At 37.6% G+C, this 23,076-nt stretch overlaps 1 pseudogene; it reads left to right on the top strand.

The window, feature by feature from the left end:
• Positions 1-2,515: 2,515 nt before the first annotated feature.
• LOC107139632 overlaps positions 2,516-23,076 on the top strand; it is a 47,899-nt pseudogene continuing 27,338 nt past the window's right edge.

Genomic DNA, 23,076 nt, shown 5'->3' with positions numbered 1-23,076 from the left:
CTTGCCAGAACTAGTGGTGTATACCTGTAATCCCAGTGACTTGAGAGGCCGAAGCAGAAGGATCACAAATTTGCGACCAGCCTAATCAACTTAGTAAAACCCTGTCTCACTAAATAAAAAGGGCTCGAATGTAGCTCGGTGGTAAGGTGCCCCTGATTTCAATCCCAAGTACCACCATCACCATAAAAATAAATAAATATAAAAATAGATAGAGAAATAAATAAATAGATAAACAGTGAACTATAAATGGGGGCTGGAATAGGAGAGATTGGGTAGTACAAACAAATGAGTGCTCTGAAGAGTAAAAGAATAGTAGATATATGAGACAGCCTCTGTCTGGACATCTTGGCAAACATAGAGCCAAGCAGGAGACCCAGGACAGGATGTGACCTACTAGATGGCAGAGTAGTCACTATAAGGCTATACCTACAAAGCTTGGAAGGAATGTGCCTTCTGGAGAGAAAGCAGGGGGCAGAGAAAACTGTGAATGGGATGCATTCCATGGGATCCTGCTGCTGCAAACCTCAGGAGAGGTCCAGGGCAGGTTGCTTTTGCTCGAACAGTCAGTCTCTGAGAAGGTTCCTGCATGGTGTGCTGAGGATCCTGCCAGGGAGTTGAGTGAGGCCATCCCTCCTTCGTGCAGAGTCTCTCCCACATCCTCTACTGAGAATCTTAGCTTCTTGCCCATTAGGACAGGTGATTTAGATAAAGGGCCTGGACACATTTTGCATAGCAAGTGATGAAAAGTGTTTATAGACCTGAGAGGTATAATATATGCTGATAACTGGTACACAGATAGGTCTTTAAGAAAATTCAATGAGATGATACATATAAATTTTTGCATGGTTTTGTTATGCAGTGAGTTCTTTGAATCAGATATCTTGATACCAGAGTATTCTACTGGTTGTGAAGAAAAAAAATAATAATCATATTGTCCCTTAGATAGCATTTAGATAAAGGGCCTGGATACATCCTGTAGATGACACTAGGTCCATATTGAAGCAATAATAGCTGACAGTACCAGAGATCTTTGTGGATCAGGAGTTTTTCTGAGTATCTTAGTTGTGTACTAACATATTGAGGGTTGATTAATAACTTTGAGCTAAATAAACATTCTTAAGTAGTGTCTCTCACTCCCAAATCTTAGAGAATGCAAGAAGCAACTTTTGAAGAAACCCTGAAGTCAGTTTAGTGAATCTAGAGCTCCCATTTGCAAAACCAGATGGAACACAGTACAAAATATTCACACTCTCAGTAGAGATACATTTGGTTAGTGAAGAATGCACGTAGGAGGGCTGGGTCAGGGTGGCGTGACTGGCTCACAATCAAAAACACGTTTTAAAACATTTTTCAATGGTTGGCCCTAATCTTTGTCAATTTGTCTACCTTTGTCTTTTCTCCAGGCCTGGAGTTTCAGTAGGACATAGAATGATGATGTGAAAGATCTCAGAGGGTTCCATTTTGGGTAAAAGCAGGCCAGTTCTTCACATCTTATATCTTAAAGATTTCATACTATTGTTGCAGTCATTTATGCTCCTCCAAAGAAAGAAGAAAGGCAAATTCCTTCCAGGATGCAAATGATAATAAAATATTGTCATTTTATTTTAATAAATTGAGAGTGACTCTTATAGGCAACTAGACTTGCCATCTAATTATTGCCAGGATAAAAAAAAAAGTTTGAAAGCCATAATTTGTGGAAACTTCATTAACACTTAACTGGCTTATAGTTTCAACCATAATAAAAAGTGAATATATTCAATGATTAGTCACCTTTTGCAGCTGTTTTATCTTGGGATACCCCAGAAGAATCAGGTGAGGTATTTTGGGGGGCTATATAAAGATTGTTTTTATTATTTAGGTGGATGTTACATTACACTTCCTTTCAAAATTTCCAGGCAAAAATTAATGCAGCCAGATCCTACATAGAATTTGGGGGAATTCATTGCCTCTTCTTTTAAGAGGTGTTCACTCTGTGCTTAGCAGGGAGCTGTTCTAGGGAATACCAAGGCAAGAAAGATACAGTTCAAATCAGTATTACTTTTGAGCAGAATTCCTACCCTGTTCATGGCCTTTCAGATACCTGTTCTTACAGCCTGCAGTTTTCATGAAACGGTATCTGGGGTTTGACTCCAGAAAGTGTATACTATGCTATTACACCAATTTCTATGAAAATCAAAACCAAAACATTAATTGTTCTTTCTTTAATTGGTTGTTTCAACTCTTTTGTCACTTCCTTTAACATTATTTTAGCTCAAAAAATCACCTTTGCTATCTTCATGTGCCGCAGTCTGGCTGGGCACAAATCACGAGCCACTGAAGCAGGAACAAACTTTATTTCTGAACTCCACCAGCACACTCCACACACGCTCCCCGGGAATTCTCCGGAATGCCACGCGGCTCCTCCAGCAACCAGCAACCGGAAATATCCCTCCTCCGGCACTTCCCCAACCAATGGGAACTCTCTGGGAATCCCCGCGAGAGCTCAAGCAGAACTCAACGGGAACTCTGCCAGAACTCAAAAGTCATCATCTTAATGGCTCGCTAGCGTCACCTCTCAACCACTACTTCTGGCAAAAATGCCATGCGTCATCCCAACACGTGGCTGTGGCCCTCAACATTCATGGTCCCGCCAATAAAGGTTGTTGTGCATGGGGGTATATATATATTCTAGGGCTATTAGAAATTCTATGGTTGATTGTGTTTTCAAGGGGCTCAGTAATCAGACATGGGCCCAGAAAGAACCATAATATATTTTTATATTTCCTTTCAAGTGATAAAACAGCTTTGTATCCCCTCACAGGCTTTGTATTGGTCTTCTGGGTTTGCTGTCAGCCACATGTGCTATTGCCTTGGTATCTGGGTCCATCTTCAGTGCCAACAACTGACTTGTAAAGCAGATCTTTAACCAGCCTTTGCTGTTCAGTGGATGCATATCATTATTTCTGTTTAAGATTGCACAATAGGACTTTCACAATTGTGCTGTTTCCACTGAGGTCTCTTTTATATAAAAATTTATGATTATTTCATTCTTGTGGACTATTATTCATGCCACTCCAGGTGGGGTTATCCCTTCAGTACTGAAGCTATTCTCTATATCAAAATTAGGGATTGCAACTAAGGTAGGGGGAAATACCATAAGGATTTGTGTAATCTTCTAACATTTCTTAACCCAAATTGGAAAATTATTAGCATTAGGCATTCAATGAATCCATTTTACACTTGAACTTATTAAAACCTAGTAAGAGGGAAATACTAATGATTGATGGTTGTCAAGGTAAAACTTTGAGTTTAATGCTCTATCTTTTATAATGAATTTTCTGTTTCCACAAGAAAGTTTAGTTGAAACTAGAAGTGTTAGAGTTGTTACTGAAGTCAGTGAATGGACTAAGAAAAGTCTAGAAAGCTGGTAGAGACCATTTAAAACAGTTTAAAGTTCCTGGACTCTACCCTATGTACCATTTAATAGCATATCAGAATCAAATCTGAGAGCATGCTTACTTTACTTTACTTTCAGATACAGACTGAGTATCCTTTTCAGAAGTGCTTGGGACAAAAAAAAAATGCTTTAGATTTTGGATTTTTTAAAATTTGAAGTATACACATATATATAGTGAGATGCTATGGGAATGGGACCCAAGTCTGAACACCGAGTTCATTTATGTTTTACATACACCTTATATACATAGTCTGAGGGTAATTTTATGCAATATTTTTAGTGCACCTACCTTTTGAATGTGACCCATCATCACATGAATTCAAGTGTGAAATTTTTCACTTGTGGTATCATACTGATACTCAAAAATTTTCAGATTTTGGTAGACTTTGGATTTTCTGGTGAGGCATGCTCAAACTGTAATGTAAATTTAGGTAGGATGACTAGTACCTGAGCAACAGGGTCAGTATGTTGAAAGTTCTCCATAGGTGACAGTGATGCAATGACAGTCCTGTGTTTGAATTCAGAAAAATCACCTCATTACAGAAAAGGAAAAACAATTCAGTGGCAGAGGTATGGAAAGGATGGATGGTTATGAAGGCTCCCAGCAGTTCAGAAAGGACCAGCACCTTGTACAGGCTGTTGAAAGAGCAGAGGTCAAGGGAATGAGCTGGTTGAATTCTGGTCTTTTAGACCAGTGTTCAAAGAACAACTGTCATGCTACTGACAAGTCTGAAACCCATCTAGTAGGAGGAATTTTAGGGGAGCAAAACATGTTTTGCTTGGAGACATAAAGACTTAGAACATGACAACTCTTTTCAGATGATCGTATTTCCCATGCAAGAGCTGAGATTTTTACCATTTCTTCATGGGTGGAGCTAAGATAAATGGGTTTCCATCTCAAGAAGCACATTTGTGTCTTTTTAAGGGGATTGTTGTTGTTGTTGTTATTGTTTTGCTGGGGCAGAACCCAGGGCCTTGTGCATGAGAGGCAAGCACTCTACCAACTGAGCTATGTCCCCAGCCCTTGAGGGGAATTTTCTGTGTGATAAGTATATGTTACAAAATTCTGAGTGTCTCACCTCTTCAACGACTGTCTGCATGTTCAGGAGAGTATGGAATTGACTTGAGCATTTGCATGGAAGTTATATCAGGTGATCCCAACACCTGTTTTCTTTTTAATTTATCTTCTTGAGACCAGGGATACATTACATATATAATGTAATAATATTCTTAAATTTGTGTTTTCTTGACCCAGATCTTAATTCTCATTGGCAAGCACTTATAATTAATATTTTTGAATTAATGTAATTAGTATATTAATTATTGTTAAGTAATGGGTTACATAATAATATCAATTATCCATTATATAATGTATAGAATTTTTATAGTCATTAATATGGTTGATATAATTACTTGTGTTACCCAGGTGAAACGTGGATAAAGATCTGATGGTATAATAATTCAAAGTAACAGACATTTAAGAGGATGAGGGGTGAAATCTACACTCATCAATGGGCTGAATGCTTTTGATGCTGAAACAGATGAACTGCTCTGCATACACTGCATTTTCTATTGTGTTTGTTTCTTTATTTAAATAGCTTTATTCCTAGTAGCAAAATTAAGCAAATGTTTAACACATGTTTAATCTTGAAATTCTTTTTGCCTTTAAAACTTATATGGACTATAAAGTAAGTTTATAATCTCTTTTAATTTTGAGACCCTCCAAATCTCTGAAATACTAAAATGAAAGAGGTTCCTGTGTTAGATTTTAGAATGATCCTTTGAAAAATATTTTGTATTTTGTCCATAATTTGTATTGCATCTTGTCTTCTACCATAGTGCCAATGTTGTGGTGAAAACATTTCTCTGTTTTTTGGACAAATGATATATTTTTTAAAAATTGAAAACATATTGAATGCTTAGGGAATTTCTATTAAATGAATTACAATGAATTTTTAAAATTCCTAGGCATCTGAAAAATGTGAATTTTAAAATTTCTTAGATCTTCCTTTCAGTTGTCTTCTATGGATATTAGATTCTTTCTGAAGAGCAACATGATATAGTGGTATGGGCAAGGCATGGTTAATACTCAGCCATAATTAGCAAATGTATGATAATGGTGAAATACACAGATCCTGAGTAATAGAGGCTAAGTCAAACCAGATCCAGTTTGGCATCAAGTAGGTGTATTTATCACAGCTCACTGAAGAGGTCTGGTAGTCATTACTTTTCATTCTTTCACATCTTAGGTGGTTGCCTCTTTGATGAACCATCCAGCACATGTGGATATATTCAAACTGAAGATGATGACTCCATTGGTGGCAAGTGAACACCTTGACCAAACCAACTTCTGATCCATGAAAGCCATCAGGTTAGTTGTTAGTGTGAAGTTTCCTTTTTAAAGTAAAGGGAGCCCAAGGGTCTTAATCATCATCATCGTCAGTGTTCACTGGATAGTGTTGAATGATGGAGGGTGTTTTCTTTGAGTGTGGCAGTCAATGGCTGATTAGCTAGCGAGGGTGGTATAATTAATAGGACTGATTATAAGAGTTTTGACTTTATATCTCCCTCCTTATGGTCTACTTACGGTTTATTTCCCTTATCTTTGGGTACACCTTAGCTAGATTAATTGACCTCACCCAACTGATCATTTCCCAAGAAGCAGATATGGAAGATGGATGTCTTTTCTGGAAAATGTGACTCATGGATGGAATTTTACTTGGAGAATCCAAATAACAAAGTCTCTGTCTGTCACAGGTAGGAGACCTTGGAAGTGACTAAACATTTCTCAGCCTCAGGGGCTCAGTTTATACCTGGGAAATCTCAGAGGATGGCAAGTGGTCTTGAAAGCATTCAGAAAATATATGGCAATACATAAATATGTGCATAATTTTCCCAGTGTGGAAGTACTTAGTGAATTTTCTGCTGAAATAAAAGACATTTATTTCACTGAATACCAGCAAGAATTTGACTTGTTTTTTGGAAAAAAAGAGTAGGAAGATGGTGATTGATGAACTCTATTCCTATTGCAGCCTAACCATTTTACTGGATCCCTTTTTCAGGCTATGACCTTGAATATCCCTTTAAAAGTTCAGATTTGCAGATTAATTCTTCAGGTGGAATGATGGGCATACCACCTTCAGGAATCAAATCAGTAAAACATGTTATTCTGATTTGTATTGATACAACACAATTTTCATTCCTTTTAATGAATTTAATTTTTTCATTAATGCACCTACATGCAGCAAAAATTACATTTAGTAAATTAATCTTATAAAGGCAGTTGAAAAATGCGGTAGAGTCTAATGCTGTTCTATGGTATCCACCACATTCCTGCCTGCCTTTCCTTTAACTTCTTATAATTTCAAAGAAAGGAGCACTGAGTTCTTTAGCACTGTGGCATTTGTCTTCTCACTAGATCAAAATTTGTAATTATTTTTCTCTGGGAGAACCCAACAGCCTGCATGGGCTAGGGAAGGGCTTACCATTGAGGTACCCTCCCAGCCCTCAGATTTGTAATTTTTCATGTTAGGTAGTTGATGTTATTATTTTGCCCCTTTAGATTGACATCTTATTAGGAAAAAATAACTTTAAAAAGAAGCCCAAACATTTGGGTCTTCTTTAGCAGCTACTGATTCTGTTTTTGTCACAAGATAACAGACCTCCATTGATAAAAAACACCAAGAAGAATCTTTTCTTGCCCCGCAATTTTGTCTTTTCTGCTTTGTCATACCGAATCATGCACTCCTTACATTGAAACAGGATTTAAAAAGTCCCAGCAGTGGCCACAATAAATGTGGCATTTATACACAATGGAGTATTACGCAGCACTAAAAAATGACAAAATCATGGAATTTGCAGGGAAATGGATGGCATTAGAGCAGATTTTGCTAAGTGAAGCTAGCCAATCCCTAAAAAACAAATGCCAAATGTCTTCTTTGATATAATGAGAGCAACTAAGAACAGAGCAGGGAGGAAGAGCAGGAGGAAAAGATTAACATTGAACAGAGACATGAGGTGGGAGGGAAAGGGAGAGAAAAGGGACATTGCATGGAAATGGAAGGAGACCCTCATTGTTATACAAAATTACATATAAGGGGTTGTGAGGGGAAAGGGAAAAAAAACAAGGAGAGAAATGAATTACAGTAGATGGGGTAGAGAGAGAAGATGGGAGGGGAGGGGAGGGGGGATAGTAGAGGATAGGAGAGGTAGCAGAATACAACAGTTACTAATATGGCATTATGTAAAAATGTGGATGTGTAACCAATGTGATTCTGCAACCTGTATTTGGGGTAAAAATGGGAGTTCATAAACCACTTGAATCTAATGTATGAAATATGATATGTGAAGAGCTTTGTAATGTTTTGAACAACCAATAAAAAAAAATAAATGCTAAAACAGACTAAAGACCAGGTGTGTCCTACAATAATCAGGGGAGAGTAGAAGAACAATGGGCAAGCAACTTTGTAGATATTTGATGTTAGATAGGTTTTGTGCCTTGCAACAATGAAGTAGGGGCATTTAAATGTTCAGTTTTAATTTATTTCTATTGACTAATAGAATAACTTGTGTTTTAAATCAGGCCTTTGCAGCATGAGGTCTTTGAGTGGTAACATCGAGCACTTTCATCAAGTCACCTGATTCTTGCTTTAATCCAATCCAGTCTGCCAATCTATATCTTTTGATTGATGAGCTTAAGCCATTAACATTCAGGGTTATTATTGGGATATGACTTGTATTCCTGGTAATTTTGGTTTATTTTGGTTTTTAAGTTGACTTAGTTTCTCCTTTGATTGACTTTTCCTTTAGTTTAGTTCCTCCCTTTGCTGGTTTTCATTATTTTTTTTTTCATTTCCTCCTCATGGAATACTTTGCTGAGACTGCTCTGTAATGCAGGCTTTATAGTTTCAAATTCTTTGAACTTTTGTTTATCATAAGAGGTTTTTATTTCATCTTCACATCTGAAGCTTAGTTTTGCTGGATATAAAATTCTTGGTTGGCATCTATTTTTTTTCAGAGCTTGATGTATATTATTTTAGGATCTCCTGGTGTTGAGGGGTATAGGTTGAGAAATCAGGTGAGATCCAAATTGGTTTCCTCCTATATGTAATTTGATATTTTTCTCTCACAGCCTTTAAAATTCTATTCTTATTCTGTATGTTAGTCATTTTATCAAATGTGCCTTGGTGTGGGTCTGCTGTAATTTTGTACATTTGGGGTCCTGTAAGCCTCTTAGAGTAGAAAAGATATATACAGATTTTTTTAAGGTGAAAATGTAAGAATACACAACAAAAAATGTAAAATACTATTTAGACATCCCATTCCTTAATAAATTAAAATATTTGGTTTCAAAGATGGTAGAGATGTGAGAGAGGGCAAAAAAAAAGGAAAGTCTCAATGGAAAATTGAAAAATTGTTTCTATTAGCTTTGAAAAATCTTCTTAGCTTCCCTCTTCCACCAGTAGGTGCACTTGTATGAAATCTGTTGGTAGCTCCAGTTCAGTGGGTGGTAGACCACTTCCCACCCATTGCAGCTGGCCCTTTCAGTCCCCGTGCATTTCAGGACTCACTGAACTGGAGAGAGCCTGGTTCTCTCCAGTTTCTCCAACCTGTGCTCCCCCACCTGGAAATTTCCCCAGTCTCTGGCTTTCCATAGGCTTGCCAGGCCCAGACTGACCTACAAAGACCCAGCTGCAATGTGACAGATCTGGGCTTCAGATTCTCCAGCCTCTGTTTTGCTGTAATCCCAAGATCTCAATGCCTTTCCAACTTGCAGAAAGACCACCAGGGGTGCCCTAACACAAAGGAACAACCATGCAAAGAGACAGTCTGATGGCAGTCACTAGCACACCCAGCAGGATGAATTCGGGTACAGCCAGACCTGCAGGTATCCCAACAATAGATTTCCAGGCCTGGCCCATGTTCCCATAGTGAAGCCCTGGTCGGTATCCCAAGATGGCAGCGGCTGCAAGTAAGGAAACCTGAAGATACCCCGACAGTGGACTTCTAGGCAGCAATAGGCAACAGGCCATATGAAGGAGAACAGCAGGTGGTCTGTGGGCAAATGGTGGGACATGGGCAGGCAAAAGGCGGGCAAATGGGCAAATAGTGGGCAATATTTAGAACAAAATATTTTTTGTATTAGTTATGAGAAATAGTTTAAAGTAAAGATGAAATGATTCCTCAGATCACACCACATACCCCACATTCTGAGGAAGCATTTCCTGGCTTTTAGGGTGCCCAGAATTATCTCTAAGGTTCTTTCAGCTCCTGTATAGCACAGAAACCTAGAGCTCCTGAGCATAAGAGAGAGTCTAGAAACTAATCCAAAGAATGGCTTATTCCAGAAACAAACCTTGCACCAGCCCATAATTGGTAATGATATTGACTTTTTAAAAAATTTCTTGGTCATTTGTATTTCTTCTTTTGAGAAGTCTCTGTTTAATTCATTTGTTCATTTATTAATTGGGTTATTTGGTATTTTGGTGTAAATTCTTTCAATTATTTACATACTTTGTGAGAGGAGAAGCTAGCAAAGACTTCCTTCCATTCTGTAGATTCTCTCTTCACATTCCTAATTGTTTTCTTTGTTGTGCAGAAGCTTTTTAATTTGATGCTATCCCATTTATTAACTCTTGGAATTATTTATTACCTGAGCTTTAGGAGTCCTATTGAGAAAGTCATTGTCTGTGCCTACATGAGTCTTGACCCTATATTTTCTTCTAGGAGTTGCACAATTTCTTTTCTAATTGCTAGGTCTTTGGTCCATTTTGAGTTGAGTTTTGTGCAAGGTGAGAGATAAGGGTCTAGTTTCATTCTTCTACATATGTATAACCAGTTGTCCCAGCATCATTTGTCTTTTCTCCAGTGTATGTTTTTGTCAAGGATCAGATGATTGTAGATATGTGGTTTGTCTTTTATTCTGTACCATTGGTCTTTGCATCTGTTTTTATGCCAATACATGCAGTTGTGTTACTGTATCCTTGTAGTATAACTTGAAGTCAGGTATTGTGAGGCTGCCAGCATTAAGTTTTTGGATTAGGATTGTTTTGTTATTCTAGGTCTTTTATTCTTCCAAATGAATTTTAGGACTATGTTTTCTAGTTTTGTCAAGAATGTCATTGGTATTTTGATGGGATTATACTTAATCTATATATTGCTTTTGGTAAAATGATCACTTTAACAATATTAATTCTGCCTATCCATGAACATGGGAGATTTTTCCATCTTTTGAGGTTTTCTTCAATTTATTTCTGTAGTGTTCTATATTTTTCATCGTAGAGGACTTTTACCTCCTTTTTAGATTTCTTCTTAAGTGTTTTTTTAGGCTATTATGAATGGAATTGTTTTCCTGATTTTTTTCTCAGAAGATTCATTTTTGTTACATAGGAAAGCTATTCATTTTTTAATGTCGATTTTGTGACCAGCACTTCATCAAATTTGTTTATTAGCTTCAGCAGTTTTTTGGTGGAATTCTTTGGCTCTTCTAAGTATAGGATATCATCTGCAAACAGTGATAATTTGACTTGTTCTTTCTTATTTTATCCCTTTTATCTCCTTTCCTTTGTGTAATTGCTCTGGCTAGAATTTCCAACACTACATTAATTAAGAGTGGTAAGACTTCTGAGATCCAGACTCCTGACAGTTTAACAACTATAGTGACATGGCCACATCAAAGTATGTACTATGCTGACTTTAAGTCCTTTGGCTATAAACCAAGGAGTGGGATAACTGGGTCAAATGGTGGTTCCATTCCAAGTTTTCTGAGAAATCTTTGTCCTGCTTTTCATAGTGGTTCCACCAATTTGCAATCCCACCAGCAGTGTATGAGTGAACATTTTCCTCACATCCTCATTAGGATTTATTGTTACTTGTATTCTTGATAATTGTTTGGACTACTTCTCTGATCTCAATTTTTCTGTAGCAAATCTGCCCATTGTGTTTGTCTGTATTCTCCCTCCCTCTGTGGTGAGTCAGCATTGTCACTGTCACAACCAGTTTGGCTCCACTATACTCTTTTTTTTTTCAATGCACCCAAATTTCCAAGTCTCTCAGATACTCTGACTGTCCAATATTGAATTTTAGTGAAAACCCTCTTTTACCTACCTCACTGAGAAGCTGTACTACTACTGCCTGAATCCTGAGCCACAGGGCAACTAGAAATGCACCGTTCCTCTAACCCACCATCTTGAATCTCCTAAATATAGATCTTAATGTGTGACCACATATACACAGGAAAGGTAGCTATGTGAAGAGATTGATGTTTCAATTAGATAGACTGAGTTATGAGTCCAGTATGTGTCATATATACCAAAACATCACATTGCACACTTTAAATATATACAATTTTTAATAAATATATAAAAAATAAAGTTATAAAAATCAAACAAATGAGCATAAAATAGTATACAATTTAAATTGTCAGCATCAATAATTAGTTGTTATTGTTGGTTGAAAGTTTCTGCAGCAGATCCAATGCATAATCATTCCAGAACACCATTTTCTACAAAAATGGACATTAGACTTTCCAGTGACATTGTAGCTCTTGAGTAAATCTTTAAAAAATTTAATTTTAAGAAGTATGGCTGTAAATGGCAAAGTTAAATATAGCTTGAGGACTACAAAAATATTCAAAAATGCACCTGGTAAATTGTTGTTGCAAATACATTACAGTTCTTCCATAGGGGTTATATTAGTGTTTAAAAGTCACCCAAGTTCATTACTTTTTCGTGTTGCTATCCCATTAATTTCTCATAACACACCATGTTTAACAACCAACTTCAACTCTAAATTTAATTTAGTTGCAGGAACAAGTGTTTATTATGATCTTTAAATTATGATGCTTTATAAATGATAAAAGGGTATGATTATTTTTCAATATTAAAAACTTTAAAAAAGGATATTATAATCTAAAAAGGGTAAAAGAAACATTAATTTTGAAATTTGGTGTTTGGTCATACATTCTGAGATGTGTAATCGAAATGAGCCTTCTGCCTTCTTTTTCTAGTATTTTCTACATTTGAGAAGTTGGTTTCAGTGTCAGTAAACTGCAATTTGTTTTGCCCTATATACTATATTAATAATATCATTGTTTCATTTTTCTTCAAAGAATTTCTTAATCCCTTTGGTGCATTCATGTGCACATTCAGTATTCATTATTGATTACGTATAATCACAGCCTGTAATCCCAGCAGTTTAGGAAGCTGAGACAGGAGGATTGCAAATTCAAAGCCAGCATCAGCAACTTAGTGAGGTCCTCAGCAGCTTATCGAGACCCTATCTAAAAATAAAAAATAAAAGGGTTAGGGATGGCTCAGTGTTTGAGCACCCTTGAGTTTGATCCCCAGTACCAAAAAAAAAAAAAGAAAAAAGAAAGAAAAGGAAAGAAAAATTTGTTAATGCATCATTTTCTATTTAAAACATGATTCCAAATTATTACTGAGCAAATACAGTTGAAAGTAGATATCTCAAAACAATATCTTTGGCTTTCATTCCAGAACGTGTCTTCACTTATATTTTTCCAAATGGGTTAATCTGAGGTCTGATGGCACTAACTGTACCTTCCCAATGAGATTCAACCACAGTTACAATTAAATGCTTGGAATATATGTTCTTTTTTATGATTTATTTATTTATTTTGCATTACAATTCTTAATACACCATTATACAATAATTTGTCATATCTCTGATTATATATAAGGTATGTTGACACCAAATTCACATCTTCATACATATATTTTGTATAATGATGAGAGTCTCCTTTCACCATCCATGCTATTCCCCTTCTCCTTCCTTTCCCTCCCATCCCTATTCCCTATCTAGAGGTACTCTTTCTCCCTTGCTCTCCCTCCCAACCCCATTTTGAGTCACCCCCCCTTATATCAGAGAAGTCATTTGGCATTTGTTCTTTTGGGATTGGCTAACTTCACTTAGCATAATCGGCTCTATTGCCATCCATTTCCCTGCAAATGCCATGATCTTATTATTTTTTATTGCTGGGTAATATATGTTCTTAATACACTTTAATATTTACTGAAGCAACAAAATAGCTGTATCGTTCTAGGATATGAACAAAAAGTTCAGTGTCATCAAAAGTGTTTTCTGGGTGGGGGAGGGGGCTGGGGTTATGGTTCAGTGGTAGAGCACTCGCCTCACATGTGCAAGGCCCTGGGTTTGATCCTCAGCACCACATATAAGTAAATAAAATAAAGTTATAATTTTTTAAAAGAGTGTTTTGTCTGCAGTGTTCACTTAGTATACTTGAAAGTATGCGAAAAAAAAAAAAAAAGGAAGATAGGATGCCTTAGACATTTTTTTCTCTCTCTGCTCTTGCAGCCTATTCTGTTTTCTAGGCATATTTAATGGCTTGTTAGATCTCTTTTGGTGTTATTCTGTTAAAAATGGGCATAGATTCTCTTTATTCACATTGCCTTCTGGGCCAAATCCTATGAAATACTCATATAGAGATACTTGAATCTTGAAAATCTAGAAATCCAACAATAATTATCTGCTTCATGTGGCTCCATTTGGGATTTTATCTAAAACAGATACATAGTATTCTGCATTTCTTACTTTATTCAAAGTTATTTCATTCATCATTTTTATTACACCTTTACGTGGTTTTGCATTTCATTCCTTAGATAATGTTAACATTTCACATTGATACATGTTTTCTGTGAAAGTATTCCATTATGATGTTATTATATTTTATTGTTGTTTCTGCCAAATGGAGAAAATCCTACCATTTTCATAGTTTTTTAGCTATCCCTCTGTACACTAGACATCACCCATAGAAAAGAACTGTACCATGCATATTATGAATCCAGTGTGCCAAGATATTTTCATGCAGTGTCTGCCCTTTTGCCCCTCACATCTTTTACATATTTTTACTTTTACATATTTACTATTGTTGAAAACACACATTTCACTAACTTCAAGCTTACCAAGCACGTTGACAATTGCTGACAATCTTTGTGTCCCCCTCTCATTTTCAATGGTTTACATTTATCCCTAGAGAACATACAATGTGGACAGATAAGTCTTTGAGGTCAAATAAATTAATTAACATCTATTGATTTTTTTTCTCTATTTGGAAAGAAATTGTGTGTAGCAAGTTTCTAAATCTTTTCCAGCTGAGGTACTTTTAGAATGATTCCAGCAAGAGTTTTCAATGAAAGAGCCTGGCTTTTAATGTTCAGGTCATTGGCTGGACAGAAAATGTATTTGGTTTAATGCATTCTTGAAAAAATTCTTTCAGTTTTCCCAGAAATCCATCAGTTATGGTTGACATAGAATCCACGCATTTGAACACATGCTGCTTATCAGTGAGACAGCTGCATCTTCTCTTTGTGGCTTCATTTTACTCTCATATCTTATTTTCTTCAAAGATTTACTTAATGATCAAAATAATTTTAATCATCTGTGATTTTGTTTTCTGATACTGATGAATAAAATTTTTTTCCCTACCATCTGAGGAGAAACCATCTATAGATGGTCCCTGAGTTAAAATAGTATGATTTACAATAGTATTGGATTTTTGATTGTACAAAAGTGATATGTATTCAGAAGCTATACTTCAAATTTTCAGTTTTGATCTCTTCCTGGACTAGTGATATGTGGTCTGATCCTCTCATGATTCTTTTGTCTAATAGCAGTAGAAGGAATTGTAGGGGGTGGCTAGGGAAGAATAGAGCTACTTTAGATTAGGTAGAGGGCAGTGAAGGGAGGAGAGGGGTGTGGGGTAGGAAGGATAGTAGAATGACCCAGGCATTACTACCCTATCTACCTTGGGGCTATGAGTCCCAAGGGTCCCAGGCAGCCCTGTGATCATCAGGGAAAACCACCAATATTCTACAGTGTGCTGTGTTGCTAAGCTAGAATATTAAGTGGAATATTTTAAATGTATTTTCAGTTTATGATATTTCCAATTTATGACTGGTTTATGGGGATATTACCCGATGATAAATCATGGAGTATCTGCCATGTTTAGTGTTTTTCTTGGAAATTTTAACATTCAAATATAACATGTATCTAACAAACTTCTTGATTTTAATACTGCTTACTTTTTACTGACAAAATTTTTATAACAGCAAATTAAACAATTGCAGTACTATAAGACAGATTACTTGTGGATTATTAACTGCAAATGAAAGTTTTTTCTTAGAGATTTGATTTGTATCTTTAAAAATTGTTTTATTTGTTTTAATTATACCACTTAGTTATATATGATATATCAAAGTGCATAAATGTATTCTACTGTCATGTATAACTTGCATCTTAATAGAAGTACTATATATTTTAATTGGAAGCTCAGTTACTCTGTTCTGGTGTAGTAAACAATCTGGATGACTGAAATTTCAATATTAAGTATAAACTTTTGTCAGTGCTCTAGAATCAATGGTGGATTTAAATTTTTTTCTAAGATGCTTACTGATTAGTATATTAGATGAAAACTTGAACCTTTATTAAAAGCACAGATTTATTTAGATGAGTAGGATGAAGGATCTGTGATTATTTTCCTTTTTCATAAATTAATGAAGAATCATATTCTGCACTATTGGAATAAGCCATTTTTCTGTCTGTTGAAAATTGTCAGTTTATACTGACTCTGATAAAGTAAGATATATTACTGCCATCTCCTGGAAAATTGTCATAATAATTATGCAATTGCCCATCTTTGAAGTGGACAAATATATAATAAAGACCCTCAAATCCACAATAATTAATGTGTCTCTCATGTGAACAATTTCCCCTTATAGGTGATGATCTTGATCAGGGCAGAGCCTGAATAAGTGTATATCTTGCTCTTAGTTACCTTTTGGTTCCAGTCATAGAGATTTTCGAGGACTTTTTCTTTGTTTTGGGAAACTCTGGGAAGAAACTTGAGTATCCCTTTGTCTAATAACAGTAGAAGGAATGGGGGTGGTGCTAGAGAAGAATAGAGCTACTTTAGGTAGAGGGGAGTGAAGGGGGGATGTGGGGTAGGAAGGATGGTAGAATAAATCAGACATTATTACACTATCTACACATATAACTGTATGACTCGTGGGATTCTACATCACCTACAACCAGAAGAATGGGAAATTATACTCCATCTATGTGTGATGTATCAAAGTGCATTCTACTGTCATGTGTAACTAATTGGAACAATTGAAAAAATGATTTAGTGATTTTAAAGACAATCTGGGGCTTCTCTAAAATAAAACTCAGAAATAAAACATAAAAAAAAATAAAAGAAGAAGGAATGATCAGGTTGCTGCCTGGAGAACCATTTTGTTACAGTAATGGGAAACTGCTTAACATAAGGGCCACTATAATTTGTTCACCAGAAAACCATGGGAACTTTTGAACCACAGGGTGGTCATCAAATTGGAAATATGGATGCCATTATTTTATTATGTAGCATAGGATAATAATAAACCATTTTATACATTTGACTATTGTATTAGTTTTCTACTGTGACTATGAAAAAATTACTATGAACTTAGTGACTTAAGACAACACAAATTTATTATCACACTGTTATGAAAGTGATGAGTCCAAAATGGTTCTTATGGGGCTAAAAGTGTTGGCAGAGTTGTGTTCTCTCTGGAGTCTCTGCAGGGGGGGGGATCCATTTTGATATTTTCCAATTTCTAGAGGCTGTCTCCTTCCTTGGTCTCTTTCCTTGGCCTGTGGCTCCTGCTTCCACCTTTACATCACATCACCCTAACCTCTGTCCTCTGTGTCTGTCATTACACCTCTTCAACATTGACTTTTTGAGTCTATATAAGATATATATATATATATATATATATCTGTGATAATGACATCCACTCAGATCTTTCAGGGACAGTCTCGGTCTCAAGATCCTTGAAGGGGAGTGTGCCTCGGGCACAGGTTCTTCACATCCCACTGGGATGTACAGCTCCTAGGGTCCCTGCTCCTAGCAACCTTCCCATTCCCAATGGATTTCCTGTTCCCGTGTGCCCCAGGAGAGGCTGAAAGGCTGGCCTACTCATGACAGATCCAGGTATAGGTCCCTGCCACTATTTCCATGATAGTGAATAAACATCATTTTGGTTTTATATATCAGCTTCACTTTTTAAATTTAAAAGTTAGTAAATTGATGATTAATTATATATTTATGGGGTATAATGTAATTTCTTGATTAATGTTTACAATATGCAATGATTAAATGAGACTAATAAATACTTCACCTCTCATACTTTTTTTGTGGTGAAAGTATTTAAAATATACTCTTAGCAATTTTGACTTATGTACTACATTGTTGTTCATTATAGTCATCATGCCATGAGATCACTTAAGCTTATTCCTCTGGACTAAAACTTTGTCCCCTTTTATCAGTGTCTCCCCTTCCCCTCTTCTCACCCAGCCTCTGGTAAGCACCAAGGATTTGGTTTTATGCATGGTTCATCTGAGCCTTCCCTTAAGAGTGTATCCATGCTTCATGTTCAGACAAAGTCAGGCTTCTGATGCTGTTTGGAATCAGAATTAGCACAGAGATAAGCTAATCTAAATTCATAAGTGTCTTTTTCCAATAATAGAAATAAAACAAAAGCACAGTCAGCTCTTCCTTTCCGTAGGCTCTGCAGCCAGCACCTCTTCTACGAGGGAAGGTCTGTGCAGGGCTGTGGAACTTGCCCCTGTGCTAACATGGCTGCTCAACCAGACTTGGATCCTGGCTTGCTCTGCTTGCACATTGGCTTATCTAACCTCTGCTGTGGCTTTGCAGGCTAGTGTCCTGCCTGTCCTTGTCTCTTCAGGATCTGGTCCCTGTTGGGTTCTCCAGGCTTGTCTTTCTTCCTCTCATTTTTACTTCTAGCCTTTGCACATGCTAATCCCTTCATCCAGAAAAATATTCTCCCTTTGTCCTGCCCCAGGAATCCAAGAATTTTATTTTGTAAGCATTGACATAAAATCATCTAAATTCTTAGGTGTTTTTTCCCATTTTTATAAATAGAATAAAAGTATAGTCAGCTCTTCATATCAGCAGGTTCTCAGCCATGGATTCAGCCAACCATGGATCCACCTTAAATACCCAGAAAAATATCTCATCCATACTGAACCTGGACTGTTTCCTTCTCCTTATTCATTAAACAATGCTGTATAACAACTTTACACAGCATTTATGTTGTACTAGAGATCATAATGAGACCCAGGCAAAATCCAAATACATCCTCAAACTTCACTTGCTTTGTTACTTTCTTTTAGTTGACTTTAGAAACATCACTAGTTCTGGAGGTCACACAGCTGAGCTGTACACTATGGGTCTCCCACTAGCTTTGCTGTAGGTAATGTGTGGGTTATGATTATAGCAGTTGCCTAGGTTATTTTTCAAGGACTTGAAGGCCACCTTTGTTGACACTACTTTCTCTTCACTTGGACCTGTCCAGGTGTTCTATTCTTACCGTCTTGGTAGGTTCTAATCTCCATCAGAAGAGTAAGATAAAGGCACAACTGTGAGAGAAATAATATTTTTATTGGGATATCTTGCTTGTGCAAGATACAGCATTGACCAGGAGAGTGTCAGGCTGGCGAAGAAGAAGAAGAAGAAAGAAAAAGAAGAGGAGGAAGGTGTACAGCTTTTAAGACATCTTTGTCAGGCTGGCGAAGAAGAAGAAGAAGAAAAAGAAGAGGAGGAGGAGGAGGAGGAAGGTGTACAGCTTTTAAGACATCTTTGGGGTTGGCAGGGACATGGTCTCTTGATGTCATCACTTGTGGAGGTGAGAAGGTATTAGTTGTTCCTAAACTCTTCTCCATCATGCTGTTTCCTGTGTTCATTACCATCTTAAGTCCCCGCCTAGGACTCTGCATTTCTCTATGTTGCTAAGGTAAAGGCAACTGTGGGTTACTTCAGTGGCTGTTCCACCGGTGCCTTTGCCCCTCACCACCTGAAATTTGCTTCTTACCATTGGGGAAAGTTCCTAATTGGGCTTTGGAGCAAAGCAGGTCATTGTCCTGCCTCAGTAGGTATGACTTAATGATCTTGGTTTTCTTGATTCTGGCCTCTTGGGATCTCTGCTTACAGTCTTTGAAGGATTCACTGACTACCCAGCATCCAGTCTCCTGGCATGTACTGTTAGTTCAGAGCCTCGAAGACTGGTGCTCTATATGAGGTATGTTTTTTATGGGGGTCTCTAACTGTATTACTGTGGGTGACCTTTGGATACCAGATGTACAAAATCTCCTCTCTCAGATCATGCCACCACTGCTATTATCTGAACAGGTGTTCCATGAAGAACTATGAAGACTGATTGTGCATGCATAGACCGCTGATTTCTTCACCTCTGATTATATTTCCCCATGCCTCAGACTACTCTGTTTCATTACACCATAAATATACCCAAACCTTTTCCTCAATGAGGTGATTTTCAGACTTGGGTCTTCTCCTCCATGCTTGGCCACCTTTCAAATAAACTTCTACAAAATTCATCTCAGTGATTGGCATGCCATGTGGAGGGCACAACAGACCTGGTTTGATAACAATAATTAATTTAGAGATGGATTAAAGTATACATAGTGATGTTCACTGTGTTCTGTGCAAATATTGCACAATTTTATATTATATGAGACCTGAACATGCATGGATTTTGGTATCTTGGCATTCCTGTGGGTACTGACAGACAACTACAGTTTTATCATCTTACAGTTTGTGAACAAAAGCCTATAGCTTCCAACAATTTCTGTGGTGAAAGTATTCTTTGTATCCCAAAACAGGTTTTGAAAATATAATGAAGAGAACTTGTGGAAGTATCCTTGTTAATTCTGAAATATAGAATTTAACTGTTTTAACTAGTTTGAAGACCAAAACATGAAACAGCAGACTACAATACACATTCAAACACTGACATTAAAAGGCCTTTCCATGGCCAAACTAATTAGCAGAGGGCAATGGGCTGGAGGCCCAGAAGAAATTAGGCCAGGAGAAGCCACTCTCTGGGAAAGCAAAAACAATGACTACAAACTAATTACAGCCCCTGCCTGAGCCATAATTAAGCTATAACTAACCCCCTTTGGAGTAAGCTTCCCCATCACCCTGGCAGAGATCTGCATAGTGCAGGGGAAATTTTGCAACAAGCTACAGTGTGACCTGAAAATTTCCTGTTTTAAACACTTATTTAAAGGCCAGAATAAAGAAATGAGGTCTCATATTTCCAGAACTAAAAGGGTGATTCTGTTTCAAAAAATAGGTATCTCTGTCTCTACCTATATATCTACCCATTTATTATTTATCTAATAAGGTGGTTCATATTGGCTGATTTAGAGGTATTCCTATCCTACTGTTTCTGCAGAAGTTTTGAAGCAGCCTAATGCTTTGGCTAAAGAAGCTTACTAAGACTTTGAAAGGGAACTCGAGGCCCTCCTAGATTATAGGGATGTGGGGTTAGTGCTGGGATCATAACTCAGTGGTAGAGAGCTATCTCACATGTGCAAAGCCCTGGGTTCAATTCCCATCTCTCTCTCTCTCTCTCTCTCTCTCTCTCTCTCTCTCTCTCTCTCTCTCTCTCTCTCTCACACACACACACACACACACACACACAGACTTGGATGCATAGGCAATTTGCAGAGGTATTGTCTCATGACAGTCTAAGGAAGAAGGAAGTCAATGAAGATGGAGACCCTACAAACCCCTACAAACCCTGCACTGTGCCTGAATACCCAGGACTGCAGTGAACAGGTGCTGAATAAATTAGAAAAAGGGAGATGAAAGGAGACAGAGACGTATTTTCTCTAGAGAGCACAATTTCAGGCTACATCAACTAGCAAACAAGTAGGAAAATGAGCCACCAGAACCCTTGGGAAGGGGAGGGAAATTTACTGCTCCAATGGGCTCAAGGGCTCCATCACCTCCAAGACCTCAGGCTGCTTCATCTGTAGGTGGGGCTGTGCAGGTGGATGGTTTCTGCTCCCCGCCTCATTTCCTTTCTCCTTTAGGTATTTTATTCTTGTTAATCAGTGTAAACATCTTTTTGTAACATACACCTGAAGTTACAAATACTCAAAATATAGTTTTATATTTTTGATTAATGTAACAAATACTTAAAGAGACCATGCTCAGGATGAGAAGAAAGGAGGAATGTGGAGATATATATATATATATATATATATATATATATACAAAGATATATATACATTCATATAGTGAGGAGGGAGAGAGAGACAGAGGGGAAAATACAGAGAGGGACCAGGAAAATCTAGAGAGGGAAAAGGGAGGGGTTGATTTATCATTTAGAATTTCTGAATTCATTGACTATACACAAATCAATATGGACAGACATGCGGGCATCCTGAGCCCTCTGAAGATCTTGTGTCTTGCATTTCTCTGCTGCTGGCTATTTGTCATTGTTATTAAGTTCGTGAATGGAAAAGAGTTATCGATGGGAAGAAAAGTAAAATCAGAAAAAGATGTGAAAGGCAGGAGGTTGGTGGGAAGTGAGAAGGGACATGAAATATGGGGTTCTGTAGGGACTGGGAATTGGGGAATAAGAAAGACAGCTCTGGCAGTTGCCTTGAAGTTTGGGACCTCAGGGATATGGATGGGTAAAAGGGTTTCTAGGAAGTGTTCCTGCTGTTTTGTAGTTTAAAGTCTTTCTTTGGGGGTTAGGCTTATGTTTCTTTTGGACGTGGCATTGAGCTGAGATGGGCACTTTGGTAGATTGCAAACTTTGTAGCAGATTCTTCCCATTCAGGTTGAAACCTCCACTCAACATAAGTTTTGCGACTCCCCTTCAAGGAATGAAGTCTATGCATTTTTACCTCTTGAATCTGGGCACGGTGATGTGATTTGGCCAGTGTGGTGATAGTAAATGTGAGGCAAGCAGAGGCTTGGGAGGTAAGTGGACATTGGCACTTGCCCTTTTGCTGCTCATAAAATCTCTGGAACCATTGCTGTGAAGGAGCCCGCCTACCCTGCTAGATAAGAGTGACATGACCTGGTTTTCCCAACTGGCTCTACCAATACCCAGCCACCTATCAGACATGAACGAGGCCACAAACTACTGATTGCAAATTCATGTGCAAGTCCCCTTTCTATCACATGGAATAGAGACCACCAGCCTCTGTGAGCTTAGCTCAAAACAGAAATCCACAGACAAGTAAATTTTTTTTTGTACTGGGGATTACACCCAGAAGTATTTAATCAGTGAGCCCATCCCTAGCCCCATTTAAATTTTATTTTGAGACAGTCTCACTAAGTTGCTTAGGGCCTCACTTAGTTGCTGATTCTGGTTGTGAACTTGTGCCCACCTGCCTCTGTCTCCAAAACTGCTGATATTACAGGAATGTGCCACTGGTGGTGCCTGACATGGTTGTCTTTTTAAGCTACTAAATTTTGGGATGGTTAGTTATGTGGCAAAAGCTAAGCTATACAGGCAGGAAAGAGTTTCTTACTATGTGATGGTGATGGGTCTTTGTTAGTGCTCAACAATTAGTAGCCTATAAAATAGCAGCTGCAGCCAGTTCCCCAAAGAGCTAATGCTGTTAATGCATGTTAGCAACATGAGTGCCCCTGGAGCTCACGCTTTGCAACCTGCCTGATGCAGGAAACCCTTGACACCACTCTGCCTCATGGCGCTCTGGGGCAGAGACTCCCCCAGCTCTCCTTGGCAGTCCATCTCACTCAGAGAGTTTGGATTAGG

This window comes from Marmota marmota, unplaced genomic scaffold (assembly GCF_001458135.2).
Source record: "Marmota marmota marmota unplaced genomic scaffold, marMar, whole genome shotgun sequence".
Taxonomy (NCBI): Eukaryota; Metazoa; Chordata; class Mammalia; order Rodentia; family Sciuridae; genus Marmota; species Marmota marmota.
Note: the sequence above shows the minus strand (reverse complement) of the source record. Positions and strands in the feature narration are given on the sequence as shown.